This window comes from Geotrypetes seraphini, chromosome 9 (genome assembly GCF_902459505.1).
Source record: "Geotrypetes seraphini chromosome 9, aGeoSer1.1, whole genome shotgun sequence".
Classification (NCBI taxonomy): Eukaryota; Metazoa; Chordata; class Amphibia; order Gymnophiona; family Dermophiidae; genus Geotrypetes; species Geotrypetes seraphini.
In genome coordinates this window covers 89942902-89960849 of record NC_047092.1, presented here as the reverse complement: position 1 = coordinate 89960849, position 17948 = coordinate 89942902, and the positions used below count along the sequence as shown (strand labels likewise).

At 50.6% G+C, this 17948-nt stretch overlaps 1 protein-coding gene across 1 annotated transcript in view; it reads left to right on the top strand.

Annotated features, from left to right (window-relative positions):
* The first annotated feature begins 306 nt into the window (after nt 1-306).
* Nucleotides 307-17948, top strand: part of LOC117366382 (alpha-1,4-N-acetylglucosaminyltransferase-like) — a 144275-nt gene continuing 126633 nt past the window's right edge. The window contains exon 1 of the mRNA XM_033957671.1: nt 307-369. The gene's annotated coding sequence lies outside the window, so the exon portion shown is untranslated. The remainder of the gene's footprint in view (nt 370-17948) is intronic.

Sequence of the window (17948 nt, the reverse complement as noted above, 5' to 3'; positions counted from 1 at the left end):
AGATCCTAATTATCACTGAATGAGATTACAAAAATGGTGAGGGAGAGCATTTATGTCAGTGACAGCTATCTCCTGGAATAAACTTCCCCTGGAATTACTACTGTATGAAAATAATTAGTTTTCTCTGATATATTCCAATTTTGACACATTTTAAATAATATAAATCATTAGAAAGCATGTACTTCGGAGGGATGTTCCTTATTGCATGATACAGAAACATCTTGTTGATATGAAACACCTACTTGGTATAAGGGAGGAGTTGAATAAACAGGTAGAACAGGTTGAAACAGATCAAGACTGAAGGCAAAATCCAGTTTATGAGAGACAGGGAAAGGATAAGAAGACTGCAAAATAATTTTCACCAGAAAGGTAAAGTGGTTTATTTGTACTCTATTTAGATTTTATTATGCGTAAACAGGAGCCACAATTCCAAAACAAAATTGCCTATCAGATTTTTTACCTATTAATAAATAGAAAGATACAGGTAAAGAGAAATCTAGTCTTTAGGGATTAAGAAATTAATACTTCCTCAAGAAGCTGGAGTTACTTTTTTTTTATTATTATTATTACTTTAAACCAAAAAATAATGTAGATAAGATCATCATCAAGTTATTTTAAAATTTCCTTAGCAATGATTTTCATACAACGCTTCTAACTCCATTTATACAAAGTATTAATTGGTGAAGCAAGATTTCCTATCATTCCCCAAGAAACTTTGAGAACATTAGAAGCAAAACAAAATGTGAGTACATTTTTGGAGGTGTCAAGAGTGTGGATAATGTCCATTTAGTATTCAACAATTTAACTGATAAGGCTTTCTAAAATAAACAGCCCCATTAAATCTTTGAAACTTTGACTTACAGATATATTTTAGTACCCTGGTTGTCAGAAAGGCTTCTCTGTGTTTCAGATTCAGTCACTGTATAGTTGAGAAAAGTGAGAATTTGAGCACTGGAGGAATGTGGAGCAAGTTGGTTACTTATTGGTAAGCATTCAGAAAAAAATAGAGTTTAGTGTGTGCAAATAGAATCAAGTTTGGGTTTATTTTAGCAAAGATGTGTCTACTACTACTATTTATCATTTCTATAGTGCTGAAAAGCATGAACTGTATTGATGTGTCAATGATGTGACCTGAGGAGAGGAGTAATGTGAGTGTGGCGAGTCTCATGGAATATGAGTCGTGCAGCAGCATTTTGAATGGATTGAAGGGGAGAGAGATGGTCGAGCAGAAGACTTGAGAGAAGTGTGTTGCAGTAGCCTAAGTGAGAGGTGATGAGAGCATGGATAAGGGTTTTGGTAGTATACTTGGAGAGGAGAGGTCAAATTTCGGTAATTATAGAGGAGGAAGCAACAGGTTTTGATAGACGGTATATCAAAGTAAAGAAACTTGAAACTTGAAGGAGAGAGAAGTCAAAGATTACCCAAAGCTGTGAGCTGACAAGTCAGGGAGGAGGAGGAGGAGAGTGTTATCCACAGAAATGGAAAACAGCAGAAGGGGGGGGAGGGGGTTTAGGCAGAAAAATAAGTTCAGTTTTAGCCATATTCAGGTTTGTTTGTATTTTTTATTTAGATTTCTATCCTGTCCTACCGTGAGCTCAGAATGGGTTACAAAAGCACGTACACAGTAGATTACAGTAGACACAAAACAGTCACTTATATTAGACATTCAAGGTACATTCAGTTATACGGACATTTAGTTATATGGACATATTTTTTAGATTGCAGCGAGACATTCAAGTGGCACAATTGTAGGGCTTATAAAGCAGGTTAATGCTTCTGATGGAGGATTTGCTTACACCCTAATTAAAAAAGGAAGGATTTGCTTTATCATAATTAAGGATTATCCTTAAAATTCTCAGGAAAATAATGTAATGTAATGTAATTTATTTCTTATATACCGCTACATCCGTTAGGTTCTAAGCGGTTTACAGAAAATATACATTAAGATTAGAAATAGGAAAGGTACTTGAAAAATTCCCTTACTGTCCCGAAGGCTCACAATCTAACTAAATAAAAGGATCATCTTCAAAACAGCAGTATTGGTGAGATTTCCCAAAGTGTCTATATGTTTATTCTTTTGCTTTATTGATATTTCTTTTTGGTTTTTATTTGTTTCTTCCTTTTTCCTGTTATTGTAATATATTTTTCTTATATCATATACACTGGGGGGGGGGGCAATTATATAATTAGGCACCATAATTCAGGCGCCTAGATGCAATGCACTGAGCGTTAATTCTATATCAGCTTTTGGGTACCAAGATTCCATTCTACAATAGTAGCTTAAATCGGTATCAACACAGCTATTTTAGACTTACCCATTTATACCATATCAATAGCTGTATTGGGAGAGTCTCAGGCTGATAGTTACTGTAGGCTTATCCCAGAGGATCTCAGACAGCATAAACTCATTGGATCTGTAATTAGTAATATTACTAGATGGGACTCTGCAATTTCTTAAACTTTATTTAATATAAAACTTAAAACAAATAAACTTGATAGGGGGCGCTGTGGAGCCCGACTGAGATGGTCGCTTGAGTGATCAGCTCCAGCAACCCTTCTTACTATTTCGTTATTCTACTACATTTTTTGCATCTATTACTCATCGACTCTTGCACAATTAACTTGGCTAGCTATGGCCTCAACTAAAATGTGCAAAAGGCATAAGCCGGATCCTCCATCTCCTGCAAAAACTGCCTCAGATAAATCGGAGAAACTGGAGCTTCCTTCCATGCTCGATATCTGGGAGGCGATCAAAGTATTTCAGGATATAATGACTGACACAAAGGACGCTATGACTGAAGTCAAAGACGAACTAACTACTATTCACTACGATCTTACTACTTTTAAATCTAAAGTCACTGGCCTGGAAATCAAGGCGGCTACTGCTGAAGCAAACATTAAAGCCCTCCAGACTCATGTCAAACGCACCCTGGCGATCAAGTGGGAATTTGAAGACGCGAGTAACCGCTCTCGTCAAAATAACATCCGTCTGCTTGGGGTCCCGGAAGGGAAGGAAGGAAACAACATGATTGCCTTCCTTGAGTCTTTTATCACTGCTTTACTAGATCTTAACTTCATGAAGACTTCGAGATTGAAAGAGCGCACAGAACGCCATCTTCCCGCCAACAGCATGACCATCGCCCAAGCTGTAGATTCTCCGCTACCAGCAAGTTCTCAATATCATACAGAAGGCACGATCTCTTTCACCCCTCACCCATGAGAGCAACAAGATCCTGTTTCTTTCTGACCTGCACAAAGCTACGGTTCGCTCCAGGCAACAGCTTCTGGCCTTCCGACCACAACTCAAAAAAATGGGCGCCCGTTTCGGCATGTTTTATCCTGCACGACTGAAGGTCACTTTCCTTAACCAGACAAGGGACTTTACAGATCCTGAACTCCTTGCTTCTTTCATAGAAGAGAAGTCTCCCACCCCGATTGACAGCGTCTGATTTGTCTGCCTTGTTTGAACTGTCTGAACTGTTCGAAGTTCCTGATCCGCTCTTACACTGGCAAACCATAATGACTTTTTGATGTTTGCTTACACTTTTGCTGGCTGTACGCTTTTCAACTCTGTTATAAATGGCTTTGCGAGCCCTGTTTTGCTTACCGACTTTTATGTGGCCTCGTGTGTCGGCTCCTTTTCTATTCATCTGGCCTTCCACTTCGGTAATTTCAAATCTCAACTTCCCATTGTACTATTTCAGCTTGCTTTGCCTGATCTGCTGCACGCTGGCTCGTTAGATCATGCATAGCCTGCTTTGTCCCGCTTCTTTCTTTTGCTGCTTCTGTTTATGCTTCCTATCTTTCCAGCTTCCATCCCCACTAGATCTGTGCATTCCTTACTATATCACAATGGTTCTAAATGACTTTACCCATACTGTCCCATTTCGACTTACTTGCTTCGACCTCTATAAAAAAAAAAAAAAAAAAGCTGGTTTCCTGCTTAGCAAGCTGTTTTAACTTCTTTTATATTTGTTTGCATAACAGCGGAAGCTGAAGCGGCCCCCTTCCCTAATGCTTACATTTTTTCTTACCCTTCAAACCCCTAGCCAACCCCAAGAAGACACATAAACCTGTGTGGAGAAACCTGGCCGCAGCCCTGTTTATTGTAAAATAAACATATTTAAATAACATTTAACATATTATAAATAACAAATTACAAACAGCATTAACTGATACTTTATCCAATTAAACCAGCACAATGGTATCACCATTGTGCCCCTGATCCCGAGCTACTGACTCAGATGTAAATGGCCCCTGACCCTGCCGTCTAAGCAAGGGTCCGAGGAGTGGCATGTCCCTACATGCCCCATTGTCCAGGGACATCTGACCCAGCCGGCCCACTGCTCATCCCATGATGAGCCCAGCAGTCAGTAGCTCGGGATACTGCCACAAGCCTGTAACTCGTTATAGCCCCCCCCCCTATGAACAGAGCTGCGGTTAAGGGTCCAACACACGCTCGCAACAAGAAGCAAAATCATCAAGCAAGAGATCCCAACCGATGTCCGAAAGATGCACCCGATCCCTGTAAAACAACCTCGAACAAGATACGTCTACCCATGCATGCCTAATCTGTACCCCACCCCGAGCCTCCACCCACTGGCCTATCTGTCGATTCACCTTAGTAAGCCCTCTGGTCCATCTATGAGACACCAACCACTTCGGTCACGGAATAATGTCGGACCAAACGATCTGGGAAACCAACCCTGAATCACCCCGAGATCGCCAATGATCAGATCAATTAAATATTTGCCACTAAGCGAATCGACATCGTTGCCCCCGAGGTGAAAAAGCAAAAGATTCGGGTGCCAGGCGCGACACCGAAGGTCATCCAGAAGGGGAAGCAGCTGATGCCAACGCATGCCCCGCTGTCCCCACCAAGAGACATAGACTCCGCGATGACGGAGGCCCAGGTGTTGACCACACGGTCGGACAACTGTACACTCCCCAGCCCAATGGACGAAGAAGTGCCCAATGATCCAAACCGACTGGGCACGCTGTGCAGCATCTGTAAAGCAAAACCCAGCAGTCAAGCCAACGTCCCCTAAACCAAGAGGTTAGTAAGAGGAAGCCATGCAGTGAACCCTCCCAGCCTCCCCTCAATGCAAACACACCCACACCCCTCCAAGCCGCCATACCCCCATCCACCCCTCCAAGCCACCATACCCCCAAACAGCTCAGGAGCACCCCCCTAACCCAATGCACCAGACTGAGAACCCTCCTGCCTAGAACCCGACGGACGAATGTAACCACGATAGGCATCAGATGACCAGCGTCCCAGCCGTTGAATAGCTGTAGCAGGCACCCCTGCTTTAAAGGCACTAGTAGCAGCCCCTATGTGAAAGGAATGTGTGCCATAGTGCGCCAGCACTTCACCACACCGACTCAGGGCCCGCCACAAAACAGCCAGAAATTGGTAACGAGTGAGACGAGCGTCATCTGCATGTAACAACAACGCCGAGTCTGAACGAGGACGGACCGCCATATAGGCATCCAGCGATTGGATGGGGCATGAAGCACAGCCCAGCACGCTGTGCAAGACCAACGTGCGCCCCCTGCCCAGCTGGTCCGACTTAGACCGAGCAATGAATAAACGCACCGTACCCCCTTCCACGCACATCTGACTACACAGGAAACCCCACAGGCCCTGGACATCGGATGGGTGAACCAGCAGCTCCCCTACACGCAACGCCGCGAAGAAAGCCAAGGAAAAAGCAACTCTGAGTAAACAAGCATCAAAGCCAGAACTCGCCACTACAGGCAACACCCCGATGAGACGGGATAACAATGCACGCGTGATTGGCAGCCGGAAATCCGGCACCCGCGGAGACATCCGGCCCCAGGCCAATAGTATCCTGCGTGGCAAAAATCCCAACGCCAGGCAGGACCACCCGAAGGCCCTACAAAAGAACGCAAAGCCCGCCAAGTGGCCCGCCGACGCACTCAGGGAAAAGCCCGCAAGCTGGGAACAAGCTAAGAAGTCCGCCAACAAGACCTCCGTTACAGGTCCGGAGACCCAACCCCACGATCGCAGAAAGTTGAATACAGTCAGAAACCCCGATTGTACCGGGTCCAAGTGGCAGGAGCTACGGACCGTTGTAACAAGCTCCATATCCATTCACCACCAGGCTCCACAAACGCTCTGGCATCGGCGACCCATCCATCTTCGCTGACGGCTCCAGCTTCCAAAACTGCAAGAATTGAAAACGAGAAAGTGCATCAGCAAGCCTGTTCTGAACCCCAGGAACGGGTCGAGCCTGAATGTATAAATTAAGACGCAAACAGTGCAAGACAAGTTTCCGCATCACTGCATTCACCTGCAAACACTTTGCAGCTTGCCGGTTCACAACCTCCACTACTCCCATGTTATCACACCAGAAAACGACACACCGATTTTGTAACTTCTCTGGCCACAACTCACATGCTACTAGCAAGGGGCAAAGCTCCAGCATGGTCACATTGCGAGTAATACCCACCTGCCGCCAACTCTCAGGCCACGACGCAGTGCACCAGTTCCCTTGACAATAGAGCCCGAAGCCCACATCACCAGCAGCATCCGATTGAAGCTCGAGATCCAAGTTAGAGACATCTGGGTGCTGTATCGGGAGCGACTCATTAAAATGAGCCAAAAACAGAGACCACATATGCAAATCAGCCCGAATCCCAGCCGTAATCCGGACAAAGTGTCTGCAATCACGTACACCCAACGTCGCCACCACCAGATGACGAGAAAAAGCACGCCCCATAGGCAGGACCCAACAGGCAAAGTTAAGGGACCCCAACAAAGACTGAACAACCTGCAGAGTATGTTTACGGGTACCCCTAACAGGCAAGATCAAAGCTAACAACTGTCGCACTTTTCCCTGCGGAAGCCAACTCACCATAGCAACCGAATCGCTCTCGATCCCTAAGAAAGTGAGACAAGTAGTAGGCCTCTCAGATTTATCAGCTGACAACGGCACCCCAAATTCAGCAGCCATGCACTCAAAAGTAGATTTCAATAGACCACAATCACCAGAACCCTCCTGACGAAAAGAAAATCATCCAGATAGTGAACAACCGACTCCCTCCCCGCTCACCGAACAGTAACCCAGTGGAGAAAGTTGCTGAATAATTCAAAGAAGGCGCAGGAGATGGAACAACCCATCGGCAGACAATGATCAAAATAAAAGGCACCCTCGAATCGAAATCCCAGCAACGGATACGAAGATGGATGTACCGGCAACAACCAAAAGGCCGACTCGATGTCCACCTTGGCCAACAAAGCTCCACCACCCGCTTTTCGAACAAGGCGTAAAGCACTGTCGAAGGAAGCGTAGCGGACAGAACAGAGATCGCAAGGGATGCTGTCATTCACTGAGCGCCCCGTGGGCCTGGACAAGTTATGGATCAGGCGATACTTACCCGGCTCCTTCTTAGGAATGATAACCAGAGGGGACAACACCATCACTGGGAACGGGCGTTCCTGAAAGGGCCCCACAACCCGTGCCTTTGCATGTTCCTCACGCAACTTCCACTGCACCTCCACGCACAACTGAGATACGGAAGAAGCATTGGAAGCCTGTACATTAGCCAGAGGAAGCGAATACGGAATTACAAAACCCTCGCTAAACCCCCCACCCGCGCATCACCGTATTGGTCCAACAAAGGCCTCATGGCACCCACCCGGACCGGGGTGGGCAACCTCTCCTTTCTTGGGGCACTTGAACGCCGAGTGTCCTTGACCACACAAGGAGCAGGCATGACGAAATCGACAGTCGGTAAAGGAATATGAAGATTTATTGAACTGCCAGCAGAGACCTGGGCCCCCCCGGCCCCCCTGAGGGATGAAAGTAACACCCCCCCCCCAGTGATTTGGGACCCCGGCTTTCCCAAAACAATAAGGCTGGACCCCCCAGGTTTCGCCATATGGGTGAGCCACAGATTGATGTCTTGCGTACCCCACAACATGTGCCGGTTCTCCTCCATCTTGTCGCGAAACGCTTCATTGTAGTTGAGCCACGCCCACGCATCGAACCGCTGACAAGCATCGAGGATTGAGTCTGCATAGGCCAGCAAAAGGCCATGGTCCTGGGGGCACTGCCGCCCCCAGACACTGGCCAACCGCAAAAACGCACACGTCCAGTTTACAACATTTCGGGACTCCAAACCCACTTTCGGCTTTCCCCCTTCCTTCTTGCTCTTCTTCTTCCGCCCACGTATTCTGCCCTCCATAAGCTGAAAAATGTCAACACACGTACGCTTCTTGATCTTACGACGAAGAGACCGCGGAACTTTCTCCCACAACTCTGACAGTGCCACGAGAGCTGGAGCCCCCTGATCATCCCCTTCTTGCCCCGTCCTCACACCCACCTCCCACCGAGGTGACCCTGACGAGGAAGACGACGTCGAAGAGGAAGAAGAGGTTAAAGAAGATGAAGAGGACGAAGAAGCCCTACTCCGACGGCACTTCCTACCCTTCCCCTTCTTCTTCCCACCCTTGTCACCAGCTCCAGCCTCTAGGGCCATGTTACCCGTCCTCTAGGGCCATGTTACCCGTGGTTCGGTCTCCTCCAGGTCTGCCTCCATAACCTGCCGCTCCAGGAGTGGCGTCCTCCGCAGCAACCACCATAGCAGGACTCTGGTGAGCCGCCCACACTGGCTCCTCAACTCTGGTCCGTGGAGCATCATCCCTTTCACCTCCAGATAATCCTGCGGCAGAGGTCTTAGCGATGCGCTCACGTCCAGCGGCGAGATCCTGGGGAAAAAATCCAGACAGGGGCCAGCAACCTGCACAGCATGAGGGTAAGTAAGCCCCAAGGGCCAAGCCCCCACCCGCTGATCCCCCACCCCCTCAAACCCCCGAGGTCCACCCCCAACAGAAGCGCCTGGGCCCCAAGGCAGCGGTGGAACAGCTCCGTGGAACGGAGGCAGAACCATAGCCCAGGGACCAGATCCCCAAGGTCCCGACGCAGCCGCAGCTGAAGTCCCCGCAGGCCCACCTCCAGCCCGGGGCTCGCCACGACTCCTCCCACGGACTCCCGACAATCTGCCTCTGCCCCTGCGAGCCGACCCCACACCGCCAGGCACAGCCGACACTTTCCCCACAACCTCCAGTTCTATCGCTGTTTGTGCTGCTGAACGCTAGCACTTAGGAGGCAACGCTCTTCCCCCCTCTGCTGCTGCACTCACTGGCTCCAGCTCGTCCTCATCCAGTGAATCACCAGTCAAGAGGGACAGCTCCACCAGATCTGCAGGGCCACTGGAGGGTGCACGCGCCATGTTCCAACCCGACTCACTCTGCCAACACGCTTCGTCGATCGCGCACCGCTGGGGGACAGAAAGCCGCCAGAACCGCCGACATGTGGCAGGCTGCAAGACCCACACCCTGCCGACACCACCGCAAGCTGTCTCAGAGGACCGGAAACCGTTAAGGACCTCCGAGAGCCCTCCCCTTTATATCCCTACCCACCCTCACCTGCGGCAGCGGCCCTACCCTATCGGAGGTCAATCCCGCGGTGGGAAAGACCTCCTCCCCTGCAAACTAAATGCCCTTCCTACCATAACCCCCCCTTATTGCTTACCTGATGGGCAACTCCGCGGACCTCCCAGCACCGCGTTAGAGTTGCCCATCGAGACAAGCTCTCGGGCTTTTTTATTACCATGAATCTTGCGCCTTTATTGCCATGCTTCCTCTGATCCTAATTGCCTTGCTTTACTGAGACACGTACTTTGTTTATGTTTCGCTTTTATATTTTTCGCTGTGGCTTAATACTTCTTTGACTATCCATTTGCCACTTTGTCTTTATTGACTCTGTATGCCTTAAACAAGTTTATTTTGTCATGGTTCGCTTCGCCTGACTTAACCTTGCTTCGCTGCATTGCTTCTGGGCTATACATTGTTCTTGTTTACTTTCCAATTATACTCACTGTTTGTTCTTATCTCTATGCTTGATTAATTCCTGCTCCTGCCACAGTATGTCTAGACGATTTCTCTCGTCATGGCTGACTTAACTTATTCTACAGCTTGTTTTCTTCTCCCTGTCTACTTTGCTACTTGCTAATTCACAACTTGTTAACCTTCTTGACCTTTTGTATCTACAAACCACGTCTTGTCTATTGTAGTAGTAACTTCTCCATTTCCATTCCTGGGTTGCTGCTTTGCTGCCTTCATTCGACCCTCCAGTCCTCACTCCCCAGTCACCCACGGTTTTTGCCGCTGCGGTTTGTAGCGCGTTGTTATTACCACCTGCATTACAGTATATTGAATTGCTTCTTTCTTTTTATTATTCCATGTTTACAATACTCATGTTATTGCTATTACTATCCATGTCTTTAACATTTGCTATGTTTCTGATAATGTTCAACTTGAATGTCTATATTTATTAACGCAGTATTTTGATATGTTATCTTGTCTCCTCTTTTGCTGATCTATGTCTCTAACAATGACTAACAGCGGAAGCTGGAAAGGCCCGCTTTCTTGTTACCATCAATCTACCCATCAAACCCTTAAACACATCCCCAAAGAAGACACGTAAACTTGCGTGGAGAAAACCTGGCCGCAGCCCTGTTTATTGTAAATTAACATATTTAAATAACATTTAAATATAAATAACATTACAAAACAACTTTAAATAACCATTTTCTATTAACCTTCACAATGGTATCACCATTGCGACCCAGATCCCGAGCTACTGCACAGATGTAAATGGCCCCCGACCCTGCCATCTAAGCAAGGGTCCGAGGGGTGGCATGTCCCCACATGCCCCATTGTCCAAGATCATCAGACCAACCAGGCACGGCTCCCAACCGGCCCACCGCTCATCTCCATGATGAGACCAGCCGCCAGTAGCTCGGGATACCGCTAACCAAAGTAAACTCCCACCCCAGAAACTAACGGGCGGGAGGGCGGGAAAGTTGTCTCGGAGGACCGGAAACCGTTAAGGTCCTCCGAGACCCTCTTAAACAACCCTCCACCCCCCGCCCCCACCGACGGCCGCGACAACCACCAATCACAATTTTCCCCCGTCGGGACAGCCTCTACCCATACCCTTCTTCTTTACCTAACCCCCCCCCCCTTTTTCCTAAAACCTGCCCGACGGACGGCCCCGCGGGCCTTCCAGCTCCGCGTTAGAGCCGTCCATCGAGACAGGCTCTCGGACTTTTTATAACAGCGGAAGCTGGAAAGGCCCGCTTTCTTGTTACCATCAATCTACCCATCAAACCCTTAAACACATCCCCAAAGAAGACACGTAAACTTGCGTGGAGAAAACCTGGCCGCAGCCCTGTTTATTGTAAATTAACATATTTAAATAACATTTAAATATAAATAACATTACAAAACAACTTTAAATAACCATTTTCTATTAACCTTCACAATGGTATCACCATTGCGACCCAGATCCCGAGCTACTGCACAGATGTAAATGGCCCCCGACCCTGCCATCTAAGCAAGGGTCCGAGGGGTGGCATGTCCCCACATGCCCCATTGTCCAAGATCATCAGACCAACCAGGCACGGCTCCCAACCGGCCCACCGCTCATCTCCATGATGAGACCAGCCGCCAGTAGCTCGGGATACCGCCACAAGCCTGTAACCCGTTACAGGCTCCCCCAATAAACAGAGCTGCAATCAAGAGTCCAACACACGCTCACAGCAGGTAGCAAAGTCATCGAGTAAGAGGTCCCACCCAATATCCGAAAGATGTACCTGATCCCGGAAGAACAAACCTGAACAACTAACATCCACCCAGGAGTGTCTAATCTGAACCCCGCCCCGAGCTTCCACCCAACGACCAATTTGCCTGTTCACTTTAGTAAGTCCCCGAGTCCACCGTCTAGACACCAACCGCTTCGGCCGCGGAATAATGTCTGACCAGACAAGCCGTGCACTCGGGAACCAACCCTGAACCACCCCCAGATCACCTATTACCATATCTATCAAATGCTTCCCACTAATCGCGTCCACATCGTTGCCTCCGAGATGGAAGAGCAACAGATCGGGACACTGAGCACGATGCCGCAGGTCCTCCAGTAGGGGGAGCAGCTGGTGCCAACGCATCCCGCGCTGACCCCACCAGGAGACGTAGACTCCACGATGATGGAGCCCCAGGTGCTGCCCGCCGGGCTGAATCACGGCGCGCTCCCCAGCCCAATGGACAAAGGAGTGCCCAACGATCCACACCGATAGGACACGCCGCGCCGCACCTGAAAAGCAAAACTCAACAGTCAAGTCCACGTCCTAAGACTTAAAAGGTCAGTAACAAGAAGTCAAGCAGAGCACCCGCCCACACATCACGAAGCAAACATCTATACCTAGAACTCTATCCCCCGCCCAAGAACTAAACCCCCTGCCAACCAACCAAGCCCAGGAGACCCCGTTAACCTGAACTACCGGACTGAACATTTACTTGCGGGGCAGCAATCGGGCGGATGTATCCACGATAAGCCCCTGAAGCCCATCTGCCCAATCGTTGAATGGCCCCATCGGGAACACCTGCCTCAAAAGCACTAGTGGCAGCTCCGATTCGAAAAGAGTGGGTGCCGAAGCGCGCCGGTTCGACACCACACCGTCCCAGTACCCGACGCAAGACCGTCAGAAACTGGTATCGAGTGAGACGGGCACCGTCCGCGTGCAGTAACAAAGCCAAGTTGGAGCTAGGTCGAATCGCCATGTAGGCTTCTAGCGACTGGACCGGGCATGAAGCACAGCCCACCACTCGGCGCAGGACCAGAGTGCGCCCCCTGCCCAGCTGATCCGACTTAGACCGGGCAATAAACAAACTCACTGCATCTCCAGACAAGCGAACCTGACTAAACAAGAGACCTCGCAATCCAAGGACGTCCGCCGGGTGTACCAGCAACTCGCCCACCCGCAGCGCCCCAAAGAAAGCCAAGGAGAAGGCCACCCGAAACAGACAAGCCTCAAAACTAGAACTTGCTACCACCGGCAATACTGCTATGATACGGGACAATAAGGCGTGTGTGATGGGTAGCCGGGTATCCGGCATCCGCGGAGCCACGCGATCCCAGGCCGCCAACATCCTACGGGGCAAAAACCCGGCAGATGGGCAGGACCACCCAAAGGCCCTGCAAAAGTATGCAAAGCCCGCCAGGTGACCCGCTGCCGCACTCCGGGAGCAACCTTCCCGTTGAGATTCCGCTAAGAAGTCCGCTAGCAGGACCTCCGAAACAGGACCGGGGACCCAACCCCGCGTACGTAGAAATCGACAAACAGTCACAAAACCCCGGTTGTATCGAATCCAAGTGGCAGGCGCTACCGATCGCTGCAACAAGCTCCAGATCCGTTCACCAACAAGCCCCATAAATGCTCCGGCATCGGCGACCCCTCCTCCTTCGCTGAAGGCGCCAACTGGCGAAACTGCAAAAATTGAAATCGAGAAAGTGTATCAGCAAGTCTGTTCTGAACCCCGGGCACATGGCGAGCCCGGACAAATAGATTAAGGCGCAAACAACGCAAGACCAGCTCCCGCATTACTCTATTCACCTGTAAGCATTTTGCAGCCTGCCTATTCACTACTTCGACCACCCCCATGTTGTCACACCAGAAAACCACTCTCCGATTCCGCAACTTCTCCGGCCACAACTCACAGGCGACTAACAAGGGGAACAGCTCTAACAGGGTCACATTACGTGTTAAACCAGCCTTCCGCCAACTATCAGGCCAAGCAGCCGCGCACCAGTCCCCCTGACAGTAGAGTCCGAAGCCTACACCCCCCGCCGCATCCGACTGCAGCTCCAGATCCACGCTGGAGATATCCGGGAACTGAATGGGAAGCGATCCATTAAAACGAGCCAAGAAGAGAGACCACATATGCAGATCCGCCCGAATCCCCGCTGAAATCCTAACAAAGTGTCTACGATCCCGAACACCTGACGTCGCCGCCGCTAAACGACGGGAAAAAGCCCTACCCATAGGCAGTACCCGACAGGCAAAGTTAAGGGACCCCAACAAAGACTGCACGACTCGCAGAGTAGATTTTTGGGTACCCCGCACCAAAGAAATCAAGGTTAACAACTGTTGCACCTTACCGTGGGGCAGCCTAGTCACCATTGCAACCGTATCAATCTCGATCCCCAAGAAGGTGAGGCAAGTAGTGGGCCCTTCCGACTTTTCGGCAGACAACGGCACTCCGAATTCGGCGGCCATCGACTCGAAGGTTAATTTCAAAAGACCGCAATCACCTGAGCTCGCTTCCCCAATGAACAGAAAATCATCTAGATAATGAACCACCGAGTCTCTCCCCGCGCGTCGAACTGTAACCCAGTGTAGAAAGGAGCTGAACAACTCAAAAAACGCGCAGGAGATGGAACAACCCATCGGCAGGCAGCGGTCAAAATAAAAGGCACCCTCAAACCTAAAGCCCAGCAACGGATAGGAGGATGGATGAACCGGCAATAACCGAAAGGCCGACTCAATGTCCACCTTCGCCAGCAAAGCTCCGCTGCCCGCGATACTCACCAAACGCAAAGCACTGTCGAAGGATGCGTAGCGAACCGAACAGAGATCACGAGGAATACCGTCATTCACCGAACGGCCCACGGGCCTGGACAAGTTGTGTATCAGGCGAAATTTCCCAGGTTCCTTCTTAGGAATAATTGCCAAAGGGGACAACACCATCACAGGGAATGGACGGACCTGAAAGGGACCCGCAACCCGCGCAAGAGCAAGTTCCTCACACAACTTACGCTGAACCTCCCCCCGCAACATAGAAATCGACGAAGCATTGGAAGCCTGCACGTTAGACAAGGGAAGAGAACAGGGAATAACGAAACCGTCGCTAAATCCCCCCGCCAACACCTCAGCCGCCTGTTTATCCCCGTAAAGGTCCAACCAAGGTCTCATGGCTCCCACCCGGACCGGAGTGGGCAGCCCCTGCACCCTGACCTCACTTGGGTGGAGCAAGGGGGGGGCCCAGCTCCTTTTTTGGGGCACTTAAGAGCCGAGTGTCCCTGGCCACATATGGAGCAGGCATGCCGGAAGCGACAGTCTGTAAAGGAACAGGAGGATTTGTTGAACTGCCAGCAGAGGCCCGGCCCTCCACCGGCCCCCGGGCCTCCCGTGGGACGAAAGGAACGACCTCCCCCCGCTACCGGAAACCCCGCCTTACCAGCAACGCTCAGGCCAGACCCCCCAGGTTTTGCCATATGGGTGAGCCATAGATTAATGTCCTGAGTACCCCAAGACATGTGCCTGTTCTCTTCCATCTTGTCACGGAAGGCCTCATCATAATTTAGCCAGGCCCAACCCCCGAACCTCTGATAACCATCAAGAATGGAATCCGCGTAAGCTAACAACAGGCCGTAGTCCTGAGGACGCTCGCGGCCCCAAACGCTGGCTAACCGAAGAAACGCGCGCGACCAATTCACAATATTACGGGACACAACACTCCCTTTAGGCTTCCCCCCCCTCCTTCTTACTCTTTTTCTTCCGACCTCGTACCCGGCCTTCCAAAAGCCGGAAAACGTCCACACACGAACGCTTCTTAATCTTGCGGCGAAGAGACCGCGGAACCTTCTCCCACAGCTCCGACAACGCCACAAGGGCCGGGGCCCCCCGATCAGCACTCTCCCGTACTGAGCTCGCACCCGTCCCCCTCCGAGGTGAATCAGACGAGGAAGAGGACGTCGAAGAAGAAGAGGATGATACAGTAGACGAAGATGAAGAAGAAGAATCCTTACCCTTACGACCTTTCCTACCCTTGCCCTTACCCTTCTTTCGCCTACCCTTACCAAGAACCCCAGCCGCTAAGGCCATGTTACCCGTGTTCTGTTCTCCAGCCGGTCTTCCTTCACCACCTGCCGCTCCAGGAGTGGCGCCCTCCGCAGCTACCACCATAGCAGGACTCCGACGTGTCGCCCGATCTGGCTCCACGATACCAGGTCGTCGTGCAGCATCCGATTCTTCAGCAGGCACTCCAGACGCAGAAGTCCCAGCGACGCACTCCCGATCAGCAGCAGAAGCCTGGGGGAAAAAATCAAGACAGGGGCCAGCAACCTGCACAGCAGAAGAAGAAGTTAGCCCAGAGGGCCAGACCCCCACCCGCTGATCCCTCAACCCGTCACCCCCGGGAGGGGTACTCCCAGCGGGAAAACCCAAGCTCCAAGGAGGAGGCGGGACAGCCCCGTGGTAAGGAGGAGGAACCATGGCCCAGGGATTAGGACCCCAGGGAGACCCCCAAGGACCAGGTGGCCACGACGACCACCAGCTCGCCGTGCTTCCCGGCATCCCGTGACCCAATCCCGACGTAGGGGGCAAGGCACCGGCCCCCGACGGACCGCCCTCTAGGACTCCACCCCCTTCCAAGGCAGGAGCTACATTGTCCCGGCTACCACACCCCGACCCCTCACCCACATTCGCCACCCCCGCCTGAGGCAAACCAACTAAAAGGCCCCCCGCCGCCGACTCCCTCACTGTCCTAGCAGCAGCACCAGAGAAGAGCCCAGACAGCCCATCAGCAGCCTGCAGAGCACTGCGGCTCCTCCCCCTTCCTCCCTGCAGCCTCCCACGGCCCCTGCGGGCCGACCCCGCGCCACCTCGCCTAATCAATGTCTCTCCTCCGACCTCCAGCGCTATTGCAGTTCGGGCAGCCGAACGCGAGCGTCTGGGAGGCAAGGATCGACACTCCCCCGCAGAGGCACTCACCGGGTCCCGCTCGTCCTCATCAAATGAGTCGCCGGCGACCAGGGACAACTCAGCCGGATCCGCCGCAACCGAGGTGGGCACACGCGCCATCGGGGTTCGTTTAATATTTATTTTATTTTTTTTTTTTTTTGATGTATTAGTAGGTGTAGCTACCCCCGCCACGCGCCGCCGATCCGAAACCACAACCGCCCGAGGGACCGACACGAACCGCAGCCACGTGGCAGCCCGAGAAGCCGCGATGCACCGTGCAAAAGTTGTCTCGGAGGACCGGAAACCGTTAAGGTCCTCCGAGACCCTCTTAAACAACCCTCCACCCCCCGCCCCCACCGACGGCCGCGACAACCACCAATCACAATTTTCCCCCGTCGGGACAGCCTCTACCCATACCCTTCTTCTTTACCTAACCCCCCCCCCTTTTTCCTAAAACCTGCCCGACGGACGGCCCCGCGGGCCTTCCAGCTCCGCGTTAGAGCCGTCCATCGAGACAGGCTCTCGGACTTTTTATTCTCTCAATGTCAAAGGTCTCAATAATGAACAAACAAGCCAAAACTGCAGATATGTACAACAAACGTAAAATTTTGTCTTATCTCGATGATATTAACGCTGATATTATTTTCCTCCAAGAAACACACCTTACTGACACTAATTTTACTAAAAAAGGATATTTATCTCCCCTTTTCTCACCTGCCATCAATGGGAAGAATGGGGTTCTTACGCTGATTAGACATAATCCTTCTATATCCATAGTGGGCAGCTCTCATGATACTTATGGTCATTGGGTTCCATCTCATGATTTCTCACCAATCCCTTCGTGTGATTAATGTCTATGCTCCTAATACTGACCAACCTGATTTTTTTCATAACTTAACAAACCACGTTCTTCAAGATCCACATACACCTGTTATTCTGGGTGGGGATTTTAATCTCATCTTGAATCCTATTACATAAGAACATAAGCAATGCCTCTGCTGGGTCAGACCTGAGGTCCATCATGCCCAGCAGTCCGCTCACACGGCGGCCCAACAGGTCCAGGACATGTGCAGAAATCCTCTATTTATACCCTTCTATCCTCTTTACCAGCAGGAAACTGTCCAATCCTTTCTTAAATCCCAGTACCGTACTCTGCCCTATTACATTCTCTGGAAGCGCATTCCAGGTGTCCACCACAGGTTGGGTAAAGAAGAACTTCCTAGCATTTGTTTTGAATTTGTCCCCTTTCAACTTTTCCAGATGCCCTCTTGTTCTTTTATTATTTGAAAGTGTGAAGAATCTGTCCCTCTCTACTCTCTCTATGCCCTTCATGA